Source organism: Nycticebus coucang, chromosome 3, assembly GCF_027406575.1.
Source record: "Nycticebus coucang isolate mNycCou1 chromosome 3, mNycCou1.pri, whole genome shotgun sequence".
Taxonomy (NCBI): Eukaryota; Metazoa; Chordata; class Mammalia; order Primates; family Lorisidae; genus Nycticebus; species Nycticebus coucang.
Genome location: NC_069782.1, coordinates 58,459,356 through 58,471,822, shown reverse-complemented (window position 1 = coordinate 58,471,822; position 12,467 = coordinate 58,459,356). Strand labels below are relative to the sequence as shown.

At 42.6% G+C, this 12,467-nt stretch overlaps 1 pseudogene; it reads right to left on the bottom strand.

Moving 5' to 3' along the window:
- Positions 1 to 3,844: 3,844 nt before the first annotated feature.
- On the bottom strand, positions 3,845 to 4,377 carry LOC128580956 (protein DPCD-like; annotated as a pseudogene).
- Between the last annotated feature and the right edge of the window lie 8,090 nt (positions 4,378 to 12,467).

The following is a 12,467-nucleotide window of genomic DNA, read 5'->3' as shown; positions in this document are numbered from 1 at the left end:
CTGTGGTGCTGTCCCATGTCTTGGTTCTTATCTTAGAATTATCTATGCCTGAGCTCATAGTTATCTCCTGGGTTGTTAGAGAGTTTGTGTTTGTCTCAGAGTCTTCAAGGCTAATGGAAGATGTGCTCATAAATACATGTGCATCCACTCTGGTCCCTTCAGTGGCATCATGCCACGTGGACAGGCCCATTCTAGTTGTCTTTGATATCAGATCTGGGCTGCTTTGCTGAACAGTACTTGTGATGTCTTTAGGAGTTGGTGACTCTAGAGGGATAGGGGACACTGTGACCAATGACTTTCTGGCTTCTTTTGGAGTTCCAAAATAAAGGCTGGTCCAAGCCTCAGATGTGGATGGGGAGAGTGAGACCCTTTCTGTAGCTACCGTCTTTTCTGTGGGTGACTTAGCTGGTGATGTGACTCCTGTGAGCAGGTGACGGAGGTTGTTGGTGTCACTTTCTGTGGATATGAGCTGAAGGGTAACTTGTTCCACTGTGGTCTCCATGGGGACCTCTGCAGTCTCCCAAGGAGAATTTCCCACAGCGAACTTGGTTTCTGGGCTGGTGCTGTGCTCCTTGGAAACTTTGAGAGCTGTAGCCATTTCTGAACTTCCTGAAGAGAAGCCTATGATTAGAAAGTAAGTTGGTGGAATACAGGCAAACAATACAGAAGGTGAATTTTCCTTTCGAAATTCTGATTGAAACTATTTCCTCCTCTAGAAAAGAAAATGCTAGTGCAGCCTCTAAGGAAAGAAGTATGGATATTCCTCAAAGAACTAAAAGTAGACCTACTGTTTGACCCTGCAATCTCATGACTAGATATTTTCTAAAAAGGAAAAAAAAAAGATATTTGATCATAAAGACATTTGCACTTAAATGTTTATAGCAGCACAATTCACAATCACAAAGATGTGGAAACAACCCAAGTGCCCTACAACATATGAATGGATTAATAAATTGTAGTATGTTTATACCATGGGTTACTATACAGCCATAAAATAGATGGAGATTTTGTATCTTTTGCAACAACCTGGATGGAATTGGAGAACATTCTCCTAACTAAAGTATCATAAGAACAGAAAGACTATCATTACATGTACTCAGTACTAGGGCAGACGTAGCAGATTAACAACTACATGCTCACATTTCTAAACCAAATGAAATTCCTGTTCTAGACCTTTAACTTCCCACTCTTTCTACTCTCATCTCTGATGACCAGCCAACTAAAGAAATAAGAAATAAACCAGAGAGAGAAGGAGGGAGGGGTTGTGGGCAAGAAAAAAAAAAAAAAGAAAAGGAAAGAAAAGAAAAAATAGTGACTAATTCTCACATATAAATTGGATTTAATTTTGACCAAAGTATATTACTTAAACATTAATTTTTAATTCAATGTGTTAATATGTTGTTTAGGATATTGCATCCTCATTTATAAGTGAAATATGTTTGTAATTTCTCCTTTATAATAATATATTTTCTCCAATTTTAATATCAGGTGTTTCCAGATTAAGTAGAATGATTTTGAAGTATTTCTTCTTTTTCTATTGTCTATAAGATTTGGCATGATCTGTTTTTTGAAAGTATTTTTTACTTTTATTTATAAATATTAGTTGTCTATTTTTTGAGACTTTGGGGAAAAATAATAATAAGAAGTTAACTGATGACTCCATACTGAACCTCAGAATCAAAGCATTCTATAATAGACATACTCTTATCTGACAATGTGAATGTTACTTTCTTTGCATTATTATTATTATTGCTTAATATTTTGATGCAGTAATCGTCTGATTTCTTTTCTGAATGTATTTATTGTCATTTGTTCTTTACGAGGTTTTTGTTTCTAGTCCTCATCTTAAACATTGTTATTGTTATTAAATTTTAAGCCTTTTTAATTCTGTGAAGGCAAAAGTGGAAACACATGTATATGTAAAAAAAAAAAAAAAGCAAAACAGAAATAAATAAAGGGAGGGATGAGATTGGGTAAATCCCTGCCCAACAGGTATATTTCCCAGGTATATTGCACACTTTCTGGATAAAGTATATTAACCACAACTTAACCTTACAAAAGCATACTAATGTAACAAAATTGTATATATTCCATTTTAATCTGAAATTATGAAAAAGAAAATATTAAACCTTCCATACCCATATTTCAAGCCTCTAGACACCAGGGAATATATTAACCATCCCCAGAGAGACAGTAGGGTTAGAGGTTTAACCCATCTGGTTTGCTCAGGAGAAATCGTGGAGCTCGCTCTTTGTACAAAGGAGGGTATTATGAGCCAGAGCTCTACCCAAGCAAGAGGCCACCCCTAATCTATTTCTACTTTTCTCTTTGGAGCCTTCCCTCAGTTTCCACTTATAACTTCCAGCCTCCACTAGGTCCCCCAAATATTAGTTCACTACAAAGCTTAAGAAAGAGGGCAGAGGGGATGAGATTTCCTTTCTCTTTCACTCCTTCTTCTCTCGAACTCATTACCCCCTCTTAACCCTTTCCCTGTTCTTCAGGGAAAGAGCATCTACCTGCCACAGGGGTGAGGACAGCTTGACTCTGCTGGGGACCACTTTTTCATGTCTTCTAGCCAACTTGGCAGATCCAAGGATTTCAATCTACAATCCCTTCTTCCATCATAGCAAAAGCAACCCACACCATCTGGAGTCCCCTGTGCCCTCCTTGTGAATATAGCAGTTGTCTCTGATTTAGAAAGATCCTTCACTCTGGGGAAAGAGAAAGCTTATAGAGAATTGATGCTGTGGCATTTTCTCCTGCTGAATTGATTGGCTATTAATTATATAAATTATTAAGTTGAAGCAACAAAAGGATTCAGTTCACAAAATCACCAGGAAAAAAAGAAATGTATCATTTTGTGCAGAGAAGTGTGGTAAGAAGTAAAAACGAAACAAAACAAGCGAACCAAAAAAACCTGTTTTAAATCTAGTCAGTTTACTTCCTTTAACAGTCCAAGTGTTGACCCCAGACATGAAGATAAAGGCTTTGAACAAAATATAGATGGTGTTCATACTTACTTAGATGGATCCTAGTTAAAACAGATGTGGGGTTACTGGTTGGCCAAGTGGTGCCTCCATCCTGTCCTTGATTTGGCTCGCTGATGGGGATCTCTGCAGAAGCACCAGAGCCTGAGGGAGGAAGAAATGGAGACATTACCCTTGTGCTCCTCCAAATATGGGCCCAGAAGGAATATTCTTACAGAGACTGGCTCACAAATGTCTTCCTTTTTCTCTGTTTTGCATTAAATCAAGATGGTCATAAGTGATGTAAAACTTGATTGTGGGGACTACTGATTTGGCTGGTCTCAGTGTGTGAATTTATGAGATGTTGTTTCCTTAGGATAAGGTCTTCATCAATCTACAGTGTACCTTAACTCAGTTTGAAATATGTATGTGTAAAATGAGTTTACTATGACAGGATTGCTGTAGTTGCGTTATAAGAACTAAGCATGAAACTGGCAAAGTGAGCAAGCAAGAAAAGCTATTTTCAGCCAGGCATGGTGGTGTGCCCCTGGAGTCCCAGCTACTTGGGAAACTGAGGTGGGAGGACTGCTTGGGCCATGCAGTTCAAAGCTGCAGTGAGCTATGATTGCAGCACTGCACTGCAGTCTAGGGGACAGGGCAAGACCTCATACTGAAAAAGAGGAAGGGAAGGAAGGGAAGGGAAGGGAGAAAGACTGGCAGATTGGATATTTTCTTTTAACACATGCTTTTGGTTGTTATCTTGCTTATTTATTTATTTTTTTTTTTGCAGTGACTCAGAATGACTTTACTCAGGAAATAAGATCATGACTCAGGGGCTAGGACAGTCCAGTCTTTCAGATTCCAGATAGCTCTCAGAATCAAGGAGGCTGCCCTGGGCTAGAAAGGGCCAAGCCTGAAGTCTCATGGTGCCCTCCATGCTGGAGGTACAAGACTGTGATTAGCTGCTGGGTCTTGCAGGCCCCATCACCACTGTGGGCCATTTTCACCTTGTTTAGCTCCTTCTGTAGCTCTGACTTGGCCACTATGATCTCCTTTGGCTTCTGGTAGGAGATTATGAGGGTGCAGTTGGCATGAGCAAAACTCAGCGAGGAATCATCCAGATGTAACTGGTATCTGTCTAGTTCTCAGGAATGGAGAACTTGTACTTTTTGCTGGTTGTTCTGACAATGACGCAGCGCTCCTTCTGGTCCACACAGACATTATAGGTATCCTTAGGGTAGGGGAGGTTTCAAAAACGCCACTGGAAACTCATCTTTGTGTCCTTGCACATGAAGACAGGATTGGCCTTGTTTTCCTTGATGAATTTGGGGCCAAGGCTCCTTCTTCCCGGGGGCTCTCCCACCTCCAGCTGCCACTGGCCCAAGGCTCCCAGAGTACTTTCACATGCCATGTTCTCACAAGTAGCTCACTTGTCTTCCCATCATATTATTCGACCATTTATTTCCCATCTGGAAATAGTGCACTTTCCTTCTCCTGTCCTGCAGCAGTGCTGTCCTTATCAGCAGCCCGCAGACTCTTCAACCAGCTGGTCACCACCACCTTCCCTTTGCCCCCTAACTTGCTTATTTCTTATCTGTTATGGGAAAAGTAGACTCTGGAAGTTTCTAAATTCATGTTCCAGAGTTCTGGAAGTGCCACTGGATTCTAATAGAAAATGAAAGGACCCTAATGGGAAATGAAGGATCTCTATAAAGAGAACTACAAAACCCTGAAGAAGAACTAGCAGAAGACATTAACAAATGGAAGACTATATCATACTCATGGCCAGGAAGAATCAACATCGTTAAAATGTCCATATTACCCAAAGCAATCTATAGATTTAATGCAATCCCCATCAAGGTACCGATGTCATACTTTGAAGAACTTGAAAAAATAGCAGGTTGTTCTACATAGAACCAGAAAAAAAAAAAGGCCAATGCAATTATAAGGGATAAAAACAAATCTGGAGGCATCACGTTACCAAACTTCAGATTATATTATAGTCTCAAAAAAGCATGGTACTGGTATAAAAATGGAGATACAGATCTGTGGAATTGAATTGAGAACCTAGAAATGAACCCAGCCACATGTCACTATCTGATCTTTGATAAACCAAACAAAAGCATGCACTGGGTAAAAGAATCCCTGTTTAATAAGTCGTGCTGGGAGAACTGGTTAGCCACATGTAGAAGACTGATACTCCAACCACACCTCTAACCACTGACAAAATTGACTTTCACTGGATCAAAGGTTTAAACTTAAGACATGAAATAATGAAAATCCTAGAAGACAATGTGAGAAAAACTCTAGACACTATTGACCTAGGAAAAGAATTTATGAAGAAGACCCCCTTGGCAATCGCAGCTACACCAAAAATAAATAAATGAGACCCGATCAAGCTAAAAAAGCTTTTGCACAGCCAGTGGTACAGCAACTAAAGCAAACAGGCAACCTTCAGAATGGGAGAAGATATTTTCATGCTATGAATCTGACAAAAGACTGATAATTAGAATCTACAGAGAATTCAAATTAATAAAAAAGAGCAAACAATCCCATTTATAAGTGGGCAAGAGTCTTGAACAGAAAGTTCTCAGGAGAAGACAAATGAATGGCCAATTTTTGATATGCAAAAATGCTCATCATCCCTAATCAGAGAAATGCAAATCAAAACCTCCCTGAGATATCACCTAACCCCAGTAAGAATAGCCCACATCCCAAAGTCCCAAAGTTGCACATCTGGTGTGGTTGTGGAGAAAAGGGAACACTTCTACACTGCTGGTGGGACTGCAAACTAATACATTTCTTTGGAAAGACTATGGAGAATCCTCAAAGACCTTTCATTTGATCCTGTAATCCCATTACTAGGTATCTACCCAGAAGAACAAAAATCATTTTATCACAAGGCTATTTGCACTAGAATGTTTACTGTGGTTCTTTTCACAATTGCCAAGACATGGAAGTAACCCAAATGCCCATTGACCCATTAGTGGATTAATGAACTGTGGTATAGGTATACCAAAATACTACTGAGGCATAAAAAGGATAGAAACTTTACATCTTTTGTATTAACTATATGGAGCTGAAGCACATTCTTCTTAGCAAAGTGTCACAAGAATGAAAAAGCAGGTATCTAATGTACTCAATACTAATATGAAATTAATAGAAAAACAGTTAAACTCCCACATGAGAGAAAAATACAAGTAGATTCAAGTAGGGAGTGGAGGGAGGAGGGAAAGGGGAGAAGAATGGGGAAGGGTATATATACAGCACAGCCCCGGGGGAAGGGCTCAGTGACAACTTGAACTTTAACTTAGAAATGTAAACGGTGTAACTTAATCTTATTTGTACCCTCATATTAACCTGGAAATTTTAAAAAAGGACCCTAATGAGAATATAGAACCGAAAAGCAGATTCCTGGCAGAAATCATCTCTTCTCCTCATTAGACAGTATTCAACAAAGCTCAGACCCCCAATGCAAAGGAAGTTAGGAACGGTGGTGGTGGTGGGGTTGCTACTTGTAACTGGGCTGGAGTTATCATCAGAAGCTGGCGTGGAGGCGGGTTCTCTACCGAGGAAGCTCTCCCCAGTGGCTTTAAGTCTTAGCTGTGCTGTATGTGGTGACCTTTGGTAGCTGATTCATGGCTACTGATGTGGTGATGTCTACAGAGGTCATCTCAGGGGCCTCGCCCTTGCCTGTAGCAATACTCGGGTACCAGGAGGAAACTTCTGGGTGAACAGTGTCCGAGTAGTCTGTGGTTTCCTGGGATTGAACGTCTATAGATGATGTGGACGGTGTCAGTCTCAAGGTTGAAGGAAGAGAAGCTGGCTTTCTAGATCTCTCTGCCTTGGAGGAAACAGAGGGAGTTGATGTTGAGATTAGGACATTGGAAGAAAGGAATGTGGCCTCTTCCTCAAAGGAAGGTTTGTCCAGGATCAGGTCTCTAAAACTCTGCTCTCAAGAGCGGTCATCTCTGAGACTGGAAAGCCCCAAGTCTCAGCATAAGTTGTCCCTTCCATGAGGGTATAGTTATAGTGTCCAAAGCAAAAGGACCCTATGGTGTAGCCAAAGATGGACTTGTGGGTGCAGTAAAAGTCATGTGAACAGAATAAGCTTTGGGATGGGAGGTGGAATGATTAGTACTTGTTCCTACAGGGATGTAGGACCCATTAACTGAGTAAAATCTGGGCTAGATATTATCAGAGGAAGTCAACCCGGTCCTAGCAATTTTAGCAGCATCAACTGGACTCTTGGGGAAAGACCACACTTGTGTCTGTGGCTGTGCTGGTGTCCTCAGAAGTGCTGGTCTCCTTCATGGAGTCCATGGGTCTGAGAGGAAACAGATTCTTCCCAGGTCTTGCAGACTGAGGAAGAAGGAGGTTGAAGAGCACATGTTGGGGCTCCACGATGAAGGCAGTAACCACGGTGATGTGGCCTCACGTGACTCTGGAGTAGCCAGAAGCAGAGTGCAGTGTAGCCCCCAGACGTGTGACTCACATGGTGGATACTGCTGCATCTGTAGAAAGATAAATCTTTTCTGGGTCTGTGGGGTCTGCCGTAGTCCCAGAAGCAGCCGGCATCTCCAGGGAGGTGTTAATCCAAGTCAGAGATGAACTCTTCCCAGTTACGGTGCTGACATCCGTCATAGCTGAGGTTTTCACTGGCCGAGGTGAGTGAGTGGCCCCCACTGATGTCCCCTGTAATTTGACTGAGACTCTTTCATCCCCATGGTCAGTGGTTTCCTGAAGTTGTTTGCGCCCCATTCCTAGAAATGGGTGAAGCTGTCATTGCTGGTGCAGGGCCATTTAGGCCTTGTCCTTGGGCACTTGTTCTCAGCACCAGCGTTGTCTCAAGCGGGGTCACTGCCTCTATGGACTCAGGCCCTGATGTTGTAAATGCCAAGGTGGGAGTCGAGGGAGAATTCTGCTCAGCCTCATGCTGGTAAGGCCTGGTGTTCCCATGACTATCACTTTGGTGGTGCCTACCATCTATGTTGACATGGATGGGGCTGATCTCAGGTGCCAACTTGTGTCCTTGTGAGTTGCTGATGATCAGTGTTCACTAGCTGCCAAGTTCGAGGTTAGAGGCCAGGTGATGCAGAGAAGTGGGAAACGGGCCGTTTATATCAGCTTGTGCTTGGTTCTCAGAAGAAATGGAGATGTACAGTGTTGCTAACTCAGGGTTTTGGGGAATCTGATTTTTGTCTGGGATCTCAGGGAATGAGGGGCTCATTTGCTGCTCATCAGTATTTGTGGTGGGAGAAGATGTAGTTGTGTCACTGGACTCAGAGATCTGACAGTTGTACTGGTCTCAGCAACTCTATCTGAATACAGGGGTGGCCAGGCTTTTTCCAGTGATGGCTGCAAGATGTTGAGTATTGTTTGATGTAGTAGTGACTGTTGCTAAGGAAGAATGTGTATTTCTGCAGAACTGACCTCAGGCAAGCCTGTCACATGTAACTGCATAACTGTGTCTGCGATGGTCTGTGGGGCAGCTGTGCTGGTCTCTGGTGCCTGGGATCCACCTTGAGGTTAGGTATTACTGTTGAAACTGAGCTTGTTCCCCAATAACTTTTATTGGTGACTGTTAGAGTGGATGCCTTATAGCTGTCCTCACTGCTTATTCCAGGAGGAGACTGAGACTCATGTGGACTCCCAGGTGGAGAGGCAGATTCCAGGGCTCTTTCTCACAACCTGGCCTTATCTCCTGATTTATGAGACAGCTACTCTATACCAGGCATAGGAAACAAAGGAGAGAGCAGAAGCGGAAATGGCCTCTGACCTTCCTCTAGCTGGCAAGCCACACCTTTTACCAACTAAACTTACAAATAAAGTAAAACTGCGACTGTATCATTGGCTAAGAGGGAGAGTGTGAGAGAATGTAATAGGGAAATTTGCTCTCTCTTGGGCTAGGGAGGATGAGTCAGAAGGGCTTCCTGGAGGCGGCAGCTATGCTCTGAGCTCTGAAAGATAAATGGCAACAACAGCCTCAATAAAACTGAACGCTGGGCTCTGCACCCGTAGTTCAGTGAGTGGAGCACCAGCCACATACACCAAAGCTGGCAGGTTGGAACGTGGCCTGGGCTTGCTAAACAACAATGACAACTGCAACAAAAAAATAGCTGGGTGTTGTGCCTGTGGTTCAAGCTACTTGGGTGGCTGAGACAAGAGAATCACTTAAAGCCCAAGAGTTTGAGGTTGCTGTGAGCTGTGACCCCACAGCACTCTACTGAGGGCGACATAGTGAGACTCTGTCTCAAAACAAACAAACAAACAAACAAACAAACAAACAAAAACAAAAAACCCCTGAGAAACCTGAACACTGGTTGAGCACTTACCATGTGCTAGGCACTGTTGTTACAAATCAGCTTATTTGTTCCTCCTACCCGCTAAGGCAGGCACTCTTTTTGCCTCAAGTGAGAAAATTAAGACACAAAAAGATTTTTTAAATTACCCAAGGTCACAGCTGGTTGGTAATAGACCTAGGAAAAGTAGGAGTTATAAGAAAGTGAAAAGATAAAAAGAGAACATACCAGTTAGAAAGAACAGCCTGTGCAAATGTCCCCAGGTAAGATCTGGGGATGAATAAAATTTGGCTTCAAATCTTGGCTCTGTGATCATATGCAATTCCACAAACCTCTCTTAGCCTCAGTTTCCTCACTGGCAAAATTGTAATGTTTATAATAGCACCTAAGTGATTTAGTACCTGTAAAATACTTACAGCAATTATTTCAATACTACTACTACTGATGGGAATTTCATATATTAGGAGTTGTGTACCCTCCTCTCATGGTTCACCTCCTTTTTTTTTTGTTGTTGTTGTTTGTTTTTTGTTTTGAGACAGAGTTTCACTTTATTGCCCTTGGTAGAGTGCTGTTACATCACAGCTCACAGCAACCTCAAACTCCTGGGCTTAAGTGATTCTCTTGCCTCAGCCTCCCAAGTAGTTGGGACCACAGGCACCTGCCACAATGCCCAGCTATTTTTTGGTTATAGTTGGCATTGTTGTTTGGTGGGCACGGGCTGGGTTTGAACCTGCCAGCTCTGGTGTATGTGGCTGGTGCCCTAGCTGCTGAGCTACAGGTGCTGAGCCTCACCTCTGTTTTGTTTATTTCTTTTTGGCATCTTTTACCAAGATAAATTTTTATCATGGAATGACATTAGGTAAGTTAGAGACAAACCAGTTCCAATTTAATAGTTATATAAATATGTGTTAAAATAGAGCTTACCAATAAAACTTGTGATTTTATAGGTAGTACTGTTTAAGATAAGGCTACCATAGGTACTTCAATAGCTGTTGAAAGTAATAGGCATTCAATAGTCAACTGAGCTAATTAAAAAAAGCTTTAACTTCAGAATATAACAGGTGGTAGGCTCGGCACCTATAGCTCAAGTGGCTAAGGCGCCAGCCACATACACCAGAGCTGGCAGGTTCGAATCCAGCCCAGGCCTGCCAAACATCAATGACAACTACAACCAAAAAAAAAAAAAAAAATGGCCGGGCGTTGTTGCAGGTGCCTGTAGTTCCAGCTACTTGGGAGGCTGAGGCAAGAGAATCGCTTAAGCCCAGGAATTGGAGGTTGCTGTGAGGTGTGATGCCATGGCACTCTACCCAGGGTGACAGCTTGAGGCTCTGTCTCAAAATAATAATAGTAATAATAATATAATAGGTGGTAAATGAATATAGAAAAAAAAATGCTGACCATGGGATGTGATTGACTGAAATTTTGGGGAAGTTTTCTCAGATTTGTATTTCTATAGCTACAGCCTTCACCAACACACACAACCACCCACTGAATGATGCGAAATTATCCAAATACTTCTGACATTAGTTTACCCCATACAAGCTCCTGGGATGGAAGGAGCCAGCTTCCTAGCCCTTCAGGGGAGGAGAGGAATCTGATAAGAGGGAACCTTGTACTTACTGGCCAACCCCCTGACAACTGCAATAACAAACAGAGAGAGGCTCTCTAGAAGGAATGGTGTTTATTTGGGAGTAAAGCATTGTAGTGGGAATATGTGTGCCACAGTAAACTATATAGGTATTCAAGGAGGAAAGGGATGATGACGATTTTTAAAGGACATAATGAAGAAGATTACATCTTTGTAATCCTTGGCTATGAAGATCAACAAGGCTGATACCAGTCTGAGGTTGCACAGACAGTTGCTTTGCAGACATCCTTGCAGAAGTTTGTGTTTGTGTGTGTGTGAGAGAGAGAGATGAAGTTGTAGTTTTTGCAGCCTGTGTGACAGTTTTGGTGATCAGGTGTACAAGCATAAGAATCCTCCTTTTTAATCTTCCCCAGCTTTAATTCTCAAAGTTTTCTTAACATTAGTGACTTTTTTTTGATTCTGACAACTTTCACACACCCGTAAGGAGTGGTGGCCTCATTTTCTTTTGAGACATCAGCCTGAAGCAAGAGGTTGCCTCCTTTTCTTGCAAATCCAAATGATTCAGCAGAGATTTTGCTCCAATGGGCACAGGCTCAGAAGTGAGCGTCCCTGTCCAGTCTTGTTGTGACCATTGCCTCTGGGGCCATCTTTCCTGTTCTAAATAGGCTGCTTCTCTAGCTGCTGACAAGTCAGGGTACTCTATACCCTTACCTGCACTGTCCCAGGCACCCCTAACATGCAGGTGATGCTCCCCTGCCCAGGCAACGCTAAGGCAAGCACTCAAATGTGGCTTCCTGGAAAGCAGGATTTGGGGAATACAGAGATGGTGTGATGAGGCACGCTGGTCCTACAGCTCCAGAACTTGTCTCCTAGGGCTTTTTGGTATTATTATTTTTAGTTGCTATGACATAATAAAAAACATATGTATTTGGTCTCTGCTTCTGGTTCCTGACACAGAGCTCCCCAAACCCTTGTAATTTCCTAAGTGATAGGGATGATAATGTATTTGATCTTAGTCCTGGGTACCTGGCACAAGAGTTCCTAAGACCCTTGGAATGGTCAGGGTCATACAAGTGATTTTTCATATGAGAATGAGATCATTAGTGGCAGAAAGCCCCAAGGTCACCAGAAAGACAGAGGAAGGATTAGAGAGTTGAGACTTTCAGCCCCACCCTCTGAGCTCCAGGACGGGGAGAGGGGCTGGTAGTGTTCAGTCACCAATTTAATGAATTATGCCTACAGAGTGAAGCCTCTATAAAAATCTTAAATAATGAAGTTCAGAGAGCTTCTGGGTTGGTGAACATGTTGAGGTCCTGGCACAGACTGCATTCAGCAATGCCTGGACACATTTTTGGTTGGTCACATTCATGACTGGGGTGCTACTGCCATCTAGTGGTAGAGATCCCAGAATGCTGTTCAACCCATCTCCCCCCATACACAGGGCAGCCCACCCAGCACCCTCAGAGAATTATCTAGACCCAAAATACTAATACTTGTGCTGAGATTGAGAAACCCCCCTGTAGTGGGATTGGTCCAGGACAAAGCATGGGGGCTGTCACCATGGAGACAAGCAGACAGGAACCCAGTGTAGTGGGTTGAGAGCAGCATTTT